The sequence below is a fragment of the Lithobates pipiens genome, unplaced genomic scaffold, assembly GCF_037356315.1.
Source record: "Lithobates pipiens isolate NorthernLeopardFrog02 unplaced genomic scaffold, aLitPip1_a1.2 Scaffold_110, whole genome shotgun sequence".
In the NCBI taxonomy this organism is placed as follows: Eukaryota; Metazoa; Chordata; class Amphibia; order Anura; family Ranidae; genus Lithobates; species Lithobates pipiens.
In genome coordinates, this window is record NW_027507697.1 from 1,002,474 (window position 1) to 1,017,847 (window position 15,374).

Below are 15,374 nucleotides of genomic sequence, written 5' to 3' on the forward strand. Positions count from 1 at the left end.
CCGGTCAAACGTCTTATTTGCGATTGCCCGACACGATGGAACTCAACCTTCTATATGCTTGATAGGCTGCTCCAGCAGAAACATGCAGTTAACGTCTACCTGTATGAACTCCGCGGCAGAAACGGTTCTGGGGAGCTGGGGTTTTTTTCACCGCGCCAGTGGCTGCTCATGCGCGATGCATGCAGACTTCTGCAGCTATTTGAGGAGATCACCAAACTGGTCAGTCGCAGCCATGGCGCCATCAGTGACATGGTACCTTATGCCTTCTTTATGGAGCGTGCATTGCGTCGTGTCATTGATCAAGCTGTGGAGGAGCAGGAGCGGGAATATGAGGAAGTCGCAATGCTGGATGAATTCCCAGGGGGGGCTACTCTATCTGAGACAAGTCAACAACAGGAGTCTGAAGAGGAGTCAGAGGAGGATGGTGCCGGGGCGGATGAGGAGGAGCAAGAAGAGCATGCTTTAAACCTTTCTGGGATCCCTGTTGGTCGTGGATGGGGAGAGGAGAATGAAGAGGACGACATTATCCTGGATGATGAGCAGGAGCCAGGCCACCACACCGCTTCCACTTTAGTGCAAATGGGGGCCTTCATGCTCCAGTGTATTAATAGGGACCCCCGTATAAAAAGCATAAGGGTCAAGGACCAGTACTGGGTGGCAACGTACTTAGACCCCCGGTACAAACACAAAATGGCGGAAATGTTACCGCCATCGCAGAGGGCTGTCAGAATGCAGCACTTCCAGGCCTTACTTCGACAAACGCTGCATTCTGCTTTTGCGTGCGCTGGCAGAGGAGCAATTCCCACTCCCAGAGAAGGAGTTGCGGGTACCAATCCAACAGCGCCTGCAAGAAGAGGCCGGTTTGAAGATGTGTTAGTGACTTCGGATATGAGGTCATTCTTTCAGCCGACCCATCGACAGGTGTCATCCGGATCCAGCATCAGGGAACGCCTAGACCATCAGGTGTCCGACTACATTGGGTTAACGGCCGATGTGGACGCTCTGAGGAGTGATGAACCCCTGGACTACTGGGTGGGCAGGCTTGACCTCTGGCCAGAGCTTTCCCAATTTGCAATCGAACTGTTGGCTTGCCCCTCATCCAGTGTCCTGTCCGAAAGGACGTTCAGCGCAGCAGGGGGGATCGTGACCGATAAGCGTATTCGCCTAGCTCACGACAGTGTTAACTACCTCACATTTCTAAAAATGAATGAGGCATGGATCTCGGAGGAATTCAGCACATGTGACCAGTAGACCATGTATATGTCTATAAACAATTTTTTTAATCAAGCACACAGACCTTCGTTCTTCATTTGGCTCACTTCCTTGTCCCAAAAAAGCACACCGTACTATATGCCCCTACCCTCCTCTTTGAAGAGGTTGAGCGGTGTCATATTTCTACTGGGGCTGCTTATGAGGGGATCACACCATCCCTGTGCTGTGCTGACTTCCTCCTGGGGGTTCTTATTATAAGGGGATCACACCATCCCTGTGCTGTGCTAACTTCCTCCTGGGCCTGCTTATTATGAGGGGATCACACCATCCCTGTGCTGTGCTGATTTTCTCCTGGGCCTGCTTATTATGAGGGGATCACACCATCCCTGTGCTGTGCTGATTTACTCCTGGGCCTACTTATTATGAGGGGATCACACCATCCCTGTGCTGTGCTGATTTACTCCTGGGCCTGCTTATTATGAGGGGATCACACCATCCCTGTGCTGTGCTGACTTCCTCCCGGGGGTTCTTATTATGAGGGGATCACACCATCCCTGTGCTGTGCTGACTTCCTCCCGGGGGTTCTTATTATGAGGGGATCACACCATCCCTGTGCTGTGCTGACTTCCTCCCGGGGGTTCTTATTATGAGGGGATCACACCATCCCTGTGCTGTGCTGATTTTCTCCTGGGCCTGCTTATTATGAGGGGATCACACCATCCCTGTGCTGTGCTGACTTCCTCCTGGGGGTTCTTATTATGAGGGGATCGCACCATCCCTGTGCTGTGCTGATTTTCTCCTGGGCCTGCTTATTATGAGGGGATCACACCATCCCTGTGCTGCGCTGATTTTCTCCTGGGCCTGCTTATTATGAGGGGGTCACACCATCCATGTGCTGTGCTGACTTCCTCCTGGGGGTTCTTATTATGAGGGGATCACACCATCCCTGTGCTGTGCTGATTTTCTCCTGGGCCTGCTTATTATAAGGGGATCACACCATCCCTGTGCTGTGCTGACTTCCTCCTGGGGCTGCTTACGGTGCTGCTGTCAGTGCTGTATATCATGGTGCTGGTGTGAGTGCTTAATGTCACTCTGCTGATGTCAGTGCTCTCTATCACGGTGCTGCTGTCAGTGCTGTATATCACAGTGCTGATGTCAGTGCTGTATGTCACGCTTCTGATGTCAGTGCTCTCTATCACGGTGCTGCTGTCAGTGCTCTCTATCACGGTGCTGCTGTCAGTGCTGTATATCACGGTGCTGATGTCAGTGCTGTATGTCACGCTTCTGATGTCAGTGCTCTCTATCACGGTGCTGCTGTCAGTGCTGTATATCACGGTGCTGGTGTGAGTGATTTATGTCACGCTGCTGATGTCAGTGCTCTCTATCACGGTGTTGCTGTCAATGCTATATGTCACGGTGCTGGTGTTAATGCTTTATGTCAAGCTGCTGATGTCAGTGCTCTCTATCACGGTGCTGTTGTCAGATGACTCTATCACGTATGTCACGCTGCTGGTGATCATCTCCTGCACCCTCTTCTTTGCCTACCCTGGTCCCTGACCTTCCGTCTCCTCCATTGCCTTCATGCGCTCCACAGTCCTGAATTGTCAGAACAATTTCCCATATAAAAAAAGAATGCTTGTAGTTGTCGATCCCAGATTCACCTCATACATGTGTTATGTCATTGGCCATGTGGTGGGACTATGTTTGCCCAGCTAATTATTATTTTTTGGCTGCAAATTTGACCTATAGGTTTGCGAAGTTCGCCTCCCATTGAAGTCAATGGGGCCCGCCGCGAAGGTTCCGGTTCGCGAACTATCGGCCCCGTTCGCGAAACGTCCCGTCGGAAGTTCGTCCATCACTACAGCTGAGTACGGAGCGGGAGAGGGATCACCGTCTACCGAGAAGTGGATAATCCTTTGCCGAGGAATTGAGAGGAAACATCGTCTATCCTGATATATGGCCATTTGATCTTTGGATCTGGTAAGCGGCCATTTGGTTACATTATATATTTTGTCCGGAGCTGTTACCTGCGGGACTGTGTGTGGTGCGTCTATCAGAAGAGGGAGAGGAAAGTAGGCTTGTGCAATTCGTTTTGTAACGAATCGAAAATTCGTCCAAATTTTGCATCTTTCGGACATTCGGATGCATCCGAATGTCCGAATAAAAAAATAACAAATTGCAACGAATACGAAAGAAATATAACGAATGAATTCGACACGATTCTGTAATTCTTTAAAGATCTAATGAAACAAAAGGTCAGCTCAAAGTAAATCTTATAGTCCAATCAGCTAATTATTTTTTTGCTGGAGTATGGATTACTGGCAAAGTGCATTCCTAAGAACTGAGTGAGAAGGGTGTTGTATTGTATTTGAGCCAAAGTACTAAATGATTTCAACATGATTCGACATTATTTCAACCGCATTCGAAAATATTTTGTGACCCGAATTTAGGGCCATGTATCTCGGGGGTCACTTGATGCTAGAAACTCCAAATTTGGATATGTTGTAGTGCTAGTACTATTGTGTTTGCATACCTAATTTAGCATTTCTAGCACCAAGAGATCCCAAGATACGGGGCCCCAAATTCGGGTCACAAAATGACAAGCACTTTTCTGCAGCAGAGAATGACCCCGAGATACATGGCCCTAAAGTCAGGTCACAAAATATTTTCGAATCCGGTTGAAATAATTTCGAATCATGTTGAAATCATTTCAAATCCGGTAGAAATATTTTCGAATTTGGTTGAAATATTTTCGATTGTGGCCGATTTTTCAAATTCGGTAGAAAACTAAACGAAATCCGAAACGAATTTAAGGAAGTTAACGAATATAACTAAACGAAATTAATGAATTAACGAATTAAAACTAAACTAAACTAAACAAATTTTTTCCTTTTGCACATGTCTAGAGGAAAGAAGAAACTGTTGCCATTCTGTTAATGTTGGCTACCTTTTCGTTACATCAGAAGGGATTATTTGAAGTTTTTTTTTCCCTCTAAGGCCGCGTACACACGCGCGGACTGTTCGCCCAACTTTGTCCGTCCAACAGTTTCGGCAAACAGTCCGCTCAAAATTAGCATGGACGGACATGGCCACACACGACGAACGAACAGTCCGCTGAAACCGTGCGCGATGACGTGAACGTGCCGTACGTCGGGACGAAAAATACGACGTCCTATACACTGCATTATAACTTTCGGCGTGTAAATCCTTTCTGAGCATGCGCGGAACTTAGTTTGTCGAACAAGCCTACACACGGGCGGACTGTTCGCTCAAACAAGGTTTCAGCGGACAGTTTTTCGGAATTTCCGAAAAACCTTGTCCGTCCAACTGTCCGCTGAAACTGTCCGCTGAAAGCCCACACACGAGCGGACTGTCCGCCCAAACACTGTTCAGCGGACAAAGTTGGGCGAACAGTCCGCCCGTGCGTACGCGGCCTGATTCTTTGTGTTTTATGGACTTGTAAACACAATAATTGTTGATCCATTCATTTTTTTCTTTCATTTCAAACACTATGGACATTTATATGATTTCATGCACATTTATATTGTCTATTAGTATTGTTCATATATATTTTATCACTTTATATATTTATATATTTCTTTCACTTATATATATATTTTTTTTTTACTCATATCCTGTTTATTCAGTTGGTGAATTTATTTATTTGGTGATTTATTTTTAAGTAATTTCACCAGGGGTTGAGTGGCACATTCGGACATTGAGAGCCGGTTCACACTGCGGGCGATGCGAGGCGACACGACTCGCCTCGCCGCGCTCTCGCAAGTCGCCCCCGTTCTGTACAATGGAACCGTTCTGAGAGGAGCGACTCGAGTCGCTCCGACTCAGAAAAAAGGTTCCTGTACTACTTTTGGGCGACCTCAGGGCGACTTGCATTGACTTCTATACAGAAGTCATCTGCAAGTTACCGCTGAGGTCGCGGCAGGTCACGGCGAGGCAAGTCGGAGTCGTCTCGCCTCGCCTGCAGTGTGAACCGGCCCTTATATTAACAAATGTAACAACCTAACAACTGTATTTTCATTTTCTCCAGCAGCTCATCCCCCACAGTTATTACCTTTTGTTTCAACTTGACCCTCCCTTCTAGATTGTAAGCTCTAACGAGCAGGGCCCTCTAGTCCCTCCTGTATTGATTTGTATTGTAAGTGTACTGTCTGCCCTCATGTTGTGAAGCGTTGCGCAAACTGTTGGCGCTATATAAATCCTGTATAATAATAATAATAATAATATTATTATTATTTATTTGGTAGCTCATGGAAGTTTGTGTCCTGATTGTTCATTCGTAAATTTGATATATTTAATTAATACACCTAGCTTTGAAGTTTTTTCTCGCAACTTCTCTGGCCATCTGTCTGCTTGGGCTCAAGACTGCCAGGCTACTTTCTGCCCCTCTCTACAGACTGGCAGTTTGGCTGAAACTTGCTTCCTGCGGGCTTGGCCGCCTTCTCACCGGGTGTTTGTGAACTCACTGCATTATTTCATTGCGAGTTATTATTATTATCATACTGACACTGTGTGTATTATTGTCACCGCACCACGTTGCACCCCACCTACAAACAGGCATGTACTGGCCATCGGGACTACCGAGAGTTTCCCGGTGGGCCGATGGCTCAGTGGGCCACTCTGATGTAAGGGGGCTGGTGATGGGATACTCTAAAGTAAGGTGGTGCTGTTGGGACACTCTGATGTAAGGGGGTGTTCATGGGACACTCTGAGGTTAGGGGGTGCTGATGGGACACTCTGATGTAAGGGGGTGTTCATGGGACACTCTGATGTAAGGGGTGCTGATGGGACACTCTGATGTAAGGGGGTGCTTATGGGACACTCTGATGTAAGGGGGTGCTGATGGGACACTCTGATGTAAGGGGGTACTCATGGGACACTCTGATGTAAGGGGGTGTTCATGGGACACTCTGATGTAATGGGGGTGCTGATGGGACACTCTGATGTAAGGGGGTGTTCATGGGACACTCTGATGTAAGGGGGTACTCATGGGACACTCTGATGTAAGGGGGTGCTGATGGGACACACTGATGTAAGGGGGTGCTGATGGGACAGTCTGATGTAAGGGGGTGCTGATGGGACACTCTGATGTAAGGGGGTACTCATGGGACACTCTGATGTAAGGGGGTGTTCATGGGACACTCTAATGTAATGGGGGTGCTGATGGGACACTCTGATGTAAGGGGGTGTTCATGGGACACTCTGTAAGGGGGCTGGTAATGGGACACTCTGATGTAAGGGGGTGCTGATGGGACACTCTGATGTAAGGGGGTGCTGATGGGACACTCTGATGTAAGGGGGTGCTGTTGGGACACTCTGATGTAAGGGGGTGCTGTTGGGACACTCTGATGTAAGGGGGCTGGTAATGGGACACTCTGATGTAAGGGGGCTGGTAATGGGACACTCTGATGTAAGGGGGCTGGTGATTGGACACTCTGATGTAAGGGGGTGCTGATGGGACACTCTGATGTAAGGGGGTGCTGATGGGACACTCTGATGTAAGGGGGCTGGTGATGGGACACTCTGATGTAAGGGGGCTGCTGATGAGACACTCTGATGTAAGGGGGCTGCTGATGGGACACTCTGATGTAATGGGGTGCTGATGGGACACTCTGATGTAAGAGGGTGCTGTTGGGACACTCTGATGTAAGGGGGCTGGTAATGGGACACTCTGATGTAAGGGGGCTGGTAATGGGACACTCTGATGTAAGGGGGCTGGTGATTGGACACTCGGATGTAAGGGGGTGCTGATGGGACACTCTGATGTAAGGGGGTGCTGATTGGACACTCTGATGTAAGGGGGCTGGTGATGGGACACTCTGATGTAAGGGGGCTGGTGATGGGACACTCTGATGTAAGGGGGCTGGTGATGGGACACTCTGATGTAAGGGGGCTGGTAATGTGACACTCTGATGTAAGGGGGCTGGTAATGGGACACTCTGATGTAAGGGGGCTGGTAATGGGACACTCTGATGTAAGGGGGCTGGTGATTGGACACTCGGATGTAAGGGGGTGCTGATGGGACACTCTGATGTAAGGGGGTGCTGATTGGACACTCTGATGTAAGGGGGCTGGTGATGGGACACTCTGATGTAAGGGGGCTGCTGTTGGGACACTCTGTTGTAAGGGGTGTTGATGGGACACTCTGATGTAAGGGGGCTGCTGTTGGGACACTCTGATGTAAGGGGGCTGGTAATGGGACACTCTGATGTAAGGGGGCTGCTGATGGGACACTCTGATGTAAGGGGGCTGGTGGTGGGACACTCTGACATAAGGGGGCTGCTGATGAGACACTCTGATGTAAGGGGGCTGCTGATGAGACACTCTGATGTAAGGGGGCTGCTGATGAGACACTCTGATGTAAGGGGGCTGCTGATGGGACACTCTGACGTAAGGGGGCTGGTAATGGGGCACTCTGATGTAAGGGGTGCTGATGGGACACTCTGATGTAAGGGGGGGGCTGATGAGACACTCTGATGTAAGGGGGCTGGTAATGGGGCACTCTGATGTAAGGGGTGCTGATGGGACACTCAAAATGTAAGTGGGCCAGTCTGGATGAAGTCCAGGGCCAAATTTCTGTCCCAGTCCAGCCCTGCCTACAAACCACTTACAGTGATGCAATTGTTTTTCTTTCTAAGTGCCTATATTTAAAATAACTCAGAAAGGAAGTTGCGCAAAGGTAAGTTTAGTTTATTCGAAGACTTGTATGACTTTTTAACTTTTACTACAATGTGTCTATCTGGCTCATCTCTTCTTTCGCTTTACTAGTTTGAGGATGTGAGTCGCATTGAGTTTGTGACATTCTCGGAGTTCCCTGCGAGCCGCTACCTTGTACTATTTTCTAGATCCGTGGGGGATGAAGCTTTTGCACCATTGATAGTATCTGGACTTACTGTTTAGGCAGATGCAGCTGTCATTTGGTTACTAAGCTCCAGATTACCCGATACCATTCAAGAAGATTCTTCTGATCTACTGCAGACGCCACCAACAGGTCAGTAGAGGACGTGGTTGGGTAAAGGGTAGATATCAGAGTTTGGTTGTATATGGATTACATTCAGAAGAGAGACCAACCACTAGTGGTGTGCCACAAGGCTCTGTACTAGGAACGTTCTATTTATCTGTCTCTAAGTGTAAGGCTCGGCGGGTAAGGTATGTATTTTTTTTGATTACAAAATGGTTTGTAGTAGGGCTGACGTTGCTGGTGGAACATGGAATTTGGCATTGCTGGAAGATTGTTTCAAACAGTGGAAACGGCAGGTCAGTGTTTCTGAATGTGAAAAATAAAGATTTAGGGGACAAGAATCCTTTGATAAAGTAAATTGATGGGGATGCAATGTTAGCCAGAACTACAGAATAAAAATATTTTGGGGGGGGGGGGGGCGGGGACATTTCAGATGATTGCAAAATGAGAAAACAGTGTGAGTAGGCAGCGGGGACAGCTAATAGAATTATTGGGGGATCACACCAATAGGAGGAAGGAGATCCCAATTCCTCTATAGAGATCTTTATATCAGTAGAGGGGTCACCAGCAGGAGGAAGGAGGTCCCAATTCCTCTATATCAGGGATATGCAATTAGCGGACCTCCAGCTGTTTCAAAACTACAAGTCCCGTCAAGAGTCTTGCTATGCCTCATGGGACTTGTAGTTCTGCAACAGCTGGAGGTCCGCTAATTGTATATCCCTCCTCTATATAGATCTTTATATCACTAGAGGGCTCACCAGCAGGAGGATGGAGGTCCAGATTCCTCTATATAGATCTTTATATCACTAGAGGGGTCACCAGCAGGAGGAAGGAGGTCCTGATTCCTCTATATACCGTATTTATTGGCATATAACACGCGCCGGCATATAAAACGCACCCCAAGTTTAGGTGGGAATTTTAAGAGAAAAAAAACTTTTAGGAGGGAAGTTTAAGGAAATAACATTTTAATGCCCATCAATGCAGCCTTATCAGTGTCCATCTCCAGCCTTGTCAGTGTCATTTGCAGCCTTGTCATGCAGCCTTGTCATGCAGCCTTGTCATGTAGCCTTGTCATGCAGCCTTGTCATGCAGCCTTGTCATGTAGCCTTGTCATGCAGCCTTGTCATGCAGCCTTGTCATGTAGCCTTGTCATGGTCATTTGTAGCCTTGTCATCAGGGGCGGACTGACAACTCATGGCGCCCCCGGGCAATAGGAGATTATGGGGCCCCGGGCAATAGGAGAAGATTATGGGGCCCCTGGGCAATAGGAGATTATGGGGCCCCTAGGCAATAGATTATGGCCATACAGTATACACACACAGACACACAATATACACACACCGTATACACACACAGAATACACATACACACACTGAAAAGGTACTGTAGAGATGGGGCAGCTATAATCTTGGGATCTTTAAAAAAACACAGATTTTTAAATACCGTCCCTGATTTTATTGAGGCTGGCAACCCTGATGGGGCCCCTTGGTGGCATGGGGCCCTCGGGCAGTGCCCGAGTGCCCGAATGGTCAGTCCGCCCCTGCTTGTCATGCAGCCTTGTCATGTAGCCTTGTCAGGGTCTTTTTCAGCTTTGCCATTTTAAAATAGCGCCACCGAGTAACAGAGCCGGATGTCCTGCTTTCGGCCGCCTTTGGCCGTTCTCGGCGGCTTTCGACCGCTCTCTGCTGTTCTCGACGGCCTTTGCCCGCCTTCGGCCATTCTCGGCACAGGAGTGGCTGAAACCCACCGAGAACGGCCGAAGGTGGCCGAAAGCCGACGAGAACGGCTGAGGCTGGCCGAAAGCTGCCCACAGGCTCACAATCGGCGGGGGATCACCATCAGGAGGAAGAAGATCCTGATTCCTCTATATAAATCTTTATATCAGTAGAGGGGTCACCAGCAGGAGGAAGGAGGTTCCGATTCCTCTATATAGATCTTTATATCACTAGAGGGGTCACCAGCAGGAGGAAGGAGGTCCTGATTCCTCTATATAGATCTTTATATCAGTAGAGGGTCCTGGCTGGAACTTCTCCTTGCTTTCAGTTCTGAGCGCTAACCTAAAGCAGGGAGAAATTTACAAGCACCCAGATCTCTACGCTGTGATCGGCCACAGCGGATCTGCAGGTATACAGCCAAAATGATTGGCTGTAACCTGCTGACCACCTCATGCTGAGTTCAATCACAGCACAGATCAGCGAGAGGACACATGCATATGTGCCTCTAAACCAGGAAGTTCACTGCGACGCCCCCCATACATCGGGGTGCCTGTGTGTCAGCTGCCCGCCAACAATAAATGAATAAAGGTCCATCGTGAATCCACTAGCGCGTTCCAGTCTGCAGCTTCATATTGTGTCCCCCGCCCAGCATGTGCACGAGGCGTTAACAGATTGCGTTTTTTAACAGCGTTGCAAAAATGTCCATCCACTTACCATTTATTGCCATTTATTAATGCACAGCGATAGGTGGTTAAACATCAATAGCATGTTTATATGTGACAAACATTGTGATGGTAGATGATGAACTACAGCCTGCTAACATGGGTGTAGAATAGGGATGCACTGATACCATTTGTTTTACAAGTACGAGTACCGATCATTTTTTTTTAGTACTCGCCGATACCAATTACTGATACCTACTGACAACTGTATCAAAAAGTTTACCAAGGCTCCATCACAGGATGGTACTGTGGGAGTCTTAGTGGTAGAGCACCGCCATGTCCTATAAGCCAATTTTAAATCAAGCTGCCGAGAACGGCTGAAAGATGCCGAGAACGGCCGAGAGTGGCCTAAAGCTGCCGAGAACGGCCGAGAGTGGTCGAAAGCTGCCGAGAATGGCCGAGAGTGACCGAAGGCTGCCGAGAATGGCCGAGAGTGACCGAAGGCTGCCGAGAATGGCCGAGAATGGCTGAAAGTTGCAGAGAACGGCCGAGAGTGGCCGAAAGCCGCCGAGATACAGAGCCGGATGTCCTGCTTTCAGCCGTTCTCGTTCTCGCACAGCTGAAAATAACACTGACAAGGCTACAAATGGACACTGATAAGGTTGCATTGATGGGCATTTAAATGTAAGTTTTTTTCCTTAACCACTTCCCGACCAGCGCACGCCGCTGTACGTCGGCAGAATGGCACGGGCAGGCATATTGGCGTACAGGCACGTCCATTTCTATATGCCGCCCTGCCATCACGTGCTCACCGCCGGCGGCGCACTCACGTGCCGGTCGGGGACCCCCGTGAGTACGGTCGCGGGTCCCACGGACTCGATCGCCGTGGGGATGCCCGCGATCGTCTCACGGTGAGGCTGAACGGGGAGATGCCGTTGTAAACAGCTGTCAGCTGTCAGTGGGGGAATCTCACTGACAGCTGATAGAACCGAGCCTGAAAATATCGGTTTCAGGTAGAGCTGGGCGATTTTCTTTAAAAAAAAAAAAAAAATCTGCGATTTAGAAAAATAAAAAAACTTGATTCATGATTCAAATCAAGTCTTTTTTTTTTATGGACACCGCCGGTCCTGGGGAGCTGCAGGCAGGAGTTTTTAGGCAAGGCCGTGGCCGCGGCCTTGTCTGCGGCGTCCGGTCTCGCGGACTAGGGCAAAGCCGAGGGCTTGCATAAAAATTCCTGCCCGCAGCTCCTCAGGACCGGCGCGGTGTCAGCGCCGGTCCCGGGGAGATGCAGGCAGGAGTTTTTAGGCGAGGCCGTGGCTGCGGCCTAGTCCACGGCACCCGGCCTCGCGTACCAGGCTGAAGCCACGGTCCTCGCCTAAAAACTCCTGTCCGCAGACATCGCGCCTGGGAAGCTGCAGGCAGGAGTTTTTAGGCGAGGCCGGGGCTTCGGCCTAGTCCTCTGCGTTTGGGCATAGTCCGCGGCATCCGGTCTCATGGACTAGGCCAAAGCCAAGGCCTCGCATTAAAAAATCCTGCCCGTAGCACCTCAGGAACGACACGGTGGTGGAAAAAAAAAATCGATTTGCTTAAATTTTGAATCGATTTGACCTCTCAACTTGATTCAAGATTTAAATCGATTTTTTCCCCAGCTCTAGTTTCAGGTATCGGAGCATTTGCACAAGTACCGATATTTGTGCAAATGCTTAGTATCGGCACTGATACTGATACCGGTGTTGGTGCAACCCTAGTTTAGAATGATGAGATTCTGACGAGACTGAGTAGATAAAGTTCACTTATCTCCAGCTAATCCTGTTGTCTTTACAGGAAAGCAGAATGTTGAATGCAAGTGATACGGAATCATCATCCATGGATTCAAACCAACATGTGTTCACCATCCTAATTATGGTTATCACGACTGTTGTTGGCATTCCTGGCAATTTTCTGGTTCTTTGGGTTATTGGTATGAAGATGAAGTGGACAGTGATGAACATTTGGTTTTGGAACCTTGCTCTGGCCGATTTGACTTGCTGCCTGGCTTTCCCATTCTTCATAGCCCAATTCTTCTATGAGGAATGGTTGTACGGTCCCGCCCTCTGCAAGATGTTACCCTCCATTGTTATCTTCACCATGTTTGCCAGTGTTTTCAGTCTGGTGGCGATAAGCGTTTACCGCTGTATCCTGGTTGTCCAACCCGTGTGGGCCAGAAACCACTGCAACCTACGAATGGCCTGGATCACATGCTTGGCTATATGGATGTTGTCCTTCTTGATGTGTCTACCCGCTGTCCTCTACAGAACCACCTACATAGAGAAGAACCTAACACTATGTGGATACCAACAAGGTGGCCTTCAGGACAGTAATGGAAGTGACATGAACGTGGAAACTCATGTGACTTTTCCAGATGAGACGGTTACAGTTACTCGCATGATTTTTGGCTTTCTCATACCCCTCTTAATCATCTCTGGCAGTTATGCTTGTCTGGCCTTCAAGTTGAAAAGGACCAGGTTTGTAAAGGCGGGCAACAAGACCACCAAAGTGGTATTTGGCATTGCCGTAGCGTTTTTTGTGAGCTGGGCTCCCTACCATATAATGGGATTTATAGTGCTGTACTTCGACAACCTCGTGGTGACCATTCTGGACCTTTTCTCACAAGCCTTGGCCGAAACCAATAGTTGTATCAACCCCGTTCTCTATGTCCTCTTGGGCAAAGTTATGAAGACTAAAGTAAGAAAGACATTCCATGAGCTGATAGAGAATCTGTTTAACGAAGAGGTGTCGAAAACTACTGGGTACAGCAGGAGCAGAGTCACAATGGAAGAAAGCATACAATTAGAGGAGCAGTAAGATTAACCATTTGCCGAATGACGGCTACAGCGCGGTCGCCCAGTTCTTTGAGGGCATCTATTGACGTCCTCCCAGAACCCCACCATGCCACGAGCCCTGAGGGGCACGCTCTGTGATCGCTGCGTCCTTTGAAAACAGCTGATCACAAATCGAGGAAAAGGGCCAATCACAGCGGCCCTTTACCATGTGTTCAGCTGTGTCCAATCACAGCTTCTCACATGGAAACAATTGCCGGTGTCCTATCATATATGGTCCCCCATCGGATAGTGTCCGCTGTGTACTGCGCATGCGCAGTACACAGCAACACAGATTCCGAAAATAGCAGAGGATGAACGGCGCCTGCGCGGTGAGTCCAGGTTCTATCCCCACCATCCAAGTGGACGTAGAGTAGGAATATAAAAGAGCTGAGCGCAGCGAGGCCGAGCCCGAAGCGTGGCGAGCGAGGCCGAGCCCGAAGCCCAGCGAGGCCGAGCCCGAAGCGTGGCGGGCCTGCGCCGTGAGTCTAGGTTCTATCCCCACCATCCAAGTGGAGATAGAGTAGGAATATAAAAGAGCTGAGCGCAGCGAGGCCGAGCCCGAAGCGTGGCGAGCGAAGCACGCCCGCGAGGGGCCCTCTAATTTTCACAACCCTATGTCCGCTTGGATGGTGGGGCTACCACCTCCACTCACGGTTCCTCCACTCACCGTTCAGCTTCGGAGATTTTTCCAAAGCCTCTTCTGCCCCGTACTGCGCATGCGCAGTAGGGGGCGGACACTATATGATGGCAGGACACTATCTGCCAGAACACCGGTTATCAACATTTACCTTTCCTCAGCACTGTCACTGTCTGAGGAAAGGAAAGCCGATAACCGGTGATCCAGTGACAGGGGACGTTTACACTGATCGTCAGTGCAGCCCCAATCAGTGCCAATCAGTGCCCATCAGTGAAGAAGAAAAATTACTAATTTGCAAAATTTTATAACGGAAACAAAGAAAAAGTTTTATTTTTTGAATATTTTTGGTCTATTTTTGTTTGTTTAGAAAAAAATGTAATACCCAATGGTGATTAAATACCACCAAAAAAAAAAAAAAAGACAAAATCATACACCCATTATAAACATAGACGATTCATAAAAGGTACAGAAATACATATATATAGCTCATGAAAAGAATAATGACTGAGTGCTTCAATTATCACCAATCAGATAAATGTGTCATTCATAATATGAATAATGTTACTGTGTTGCCAACTGATGAACAATAATTAAATAAATATCTATTTCATAAATACTAAAGCGTCTCTGTGCTTCTATAATTCACACAAAATTGCCCCTTGTGCTCAACAATGTGCTTCAAATCAACCTATTGAAGTTCCACAACCATCACCAGAGCTCCTGTCTCTGATCTCACCGGCAGCCCCGGGCAGCAGACCGACTCCAACCTCCACACCGCGTCTGGTAGGAGTGAGGCAGGGACGGACGGTCAGGGGAGGCAGTGGGGTAGGTAGCCAGCGGTCCTGCAGCACCTCCTGTCCCTGGTGCTGCAGGACCGATGAGAGGGATTGTGTGTGTGATGGGGGAGGGGATATCTGGGAGGGTGTAATTAGAGTGGTGGGATCTAGAGGCAAGATCAGAGTGGAGGGAATCTGGAGGTGTGATCAAAGTGGAAGACATCTGGAGGTGTGATCAGAGTAGAGGGATCTGGTGGGGGATCTGGAGGTGTGATCAGAGTGGAAGAGGGATCTGGGGGTATTTGCAGGTGTTATCAGAGTGGAGGGATCTGGGGGTGTGATCAGAGTGGAAGAGGGATCTGGGGGTATTTGCAGGTGTTATCAGAGTGGAGGGATCTGGGGGTGTGATCAGAGTGGAGGGATCTGGAGGAGTGATCAGAGTGGAAGAGGGATCTGGGGGGGGGGGATTTGGAGGTGTTATCAGAGTGGAGGGATCTGGGGGTGTGATCACGAGGTGTGAGCACAGTGGAGG

At 48.8% G+C, this 15,374-nt stretch overlaps 1 pseudogene; it reads left to right on the forward strand.

Moving 5' to 3' along the window:
* The first annotated feature begins 12,401 nt into the window (after window positions 1–12,401).
* On the forward strand, window positions 12,402–14,687 carry LOC143961302 (C3a anaphylatoxin chemotactic receptor pseudogene; annotated as a pseudogene).
* The last annotated feature ends 687 nt before the right edge of the window (window positions 14,688–15,374 follow it).